The sequence below is a fragment of the Chrysochloris asiatica genome, unplaced genomic scaffold, assembly GCF_000296735.1.
Source record: "Chrysochloris asiatica unplaced genomic scaffold, ChrAsi1.0 scaffold00119, whole genome shotgun sequence".
Taxonomy (NCBI): Eukaryota; Metazoa; Chordata; class Mammalia; order Afrosoricida; family Chrysochloridae; genus Chrysochloris; species Chrysochloris asiatica.
Window position 1 is genome coordinate 9,647,900 of NW_006408637.1, and position 564 is coordinate 9,648,463.

A 564-nucleotide genomic window follows, 5' to 3' on the forward strand; every position below is an offset into this window, starting at 1 on the left:
AAAAAAAAAAAACAAGATTCAAAAGACAGCCAAACATCTTAACATTGTTTCTGCCCTTTTAGTGATTGTCTTTTTCATCTCTTTGAAGAATGTCGTTGGAATCTGGATTGGGATTGCATTATATGTGTAAATTACTTTGGGCAGTATTGACATTTTCACCATGTTGAGTCTTCCTATTGAGGAACATGGAATGTTCTTCCACTTCTGCAGATCTCTTGGTTTCTTGTAGTAGTGTTTTGTAATTTTCTTTGTATAAGTCCTTTGTTTCTCGGGTTATGTTTATTCGTAAATATTTCATCCTTTGGTTGGCTATTGTAAATGGTATTGCTTTCCTAATGCCCTTTTCAGTGCTGTTGTTGCTATAGAGAAATCCAACTGATTTTTGTATATTGATCTTATATCCACTTTGCTGAATCTTTCAATGAGGTCTAGTAGTTTTTTTTACTGAGTCTTTGGGGTTTTCTATGTATAGTATCATATCGTCTGCAAATAAAGAGAGTTTTACTTCCTCTTTGCCAATTTGGTGCCTTTATTTTCTCTGTCTTGCCGTATAGCTCTTGCTAA

The 564-nt window shown here is 34.0% G+C and overlaps 1 protein-coding gene across 1 annotated transcript in view; it reads left to right on the forward strand.

Annotated features, from left to right (window-relative positions):
• GALNT2 (UDP-N-acetyl-alpha-D-galactosamine:polypeptide N-acetylgalactosaminyltransferase 2 (GalNAc-T2)) overlaps nucleotides 1-564 on the forward strand; it is a 313,641-nt gene that overhangs the window by 87,831 nt on the left and 225,246 nt on the right. The gene's annotated exons all lie outside the window — the stretch shown is intronic.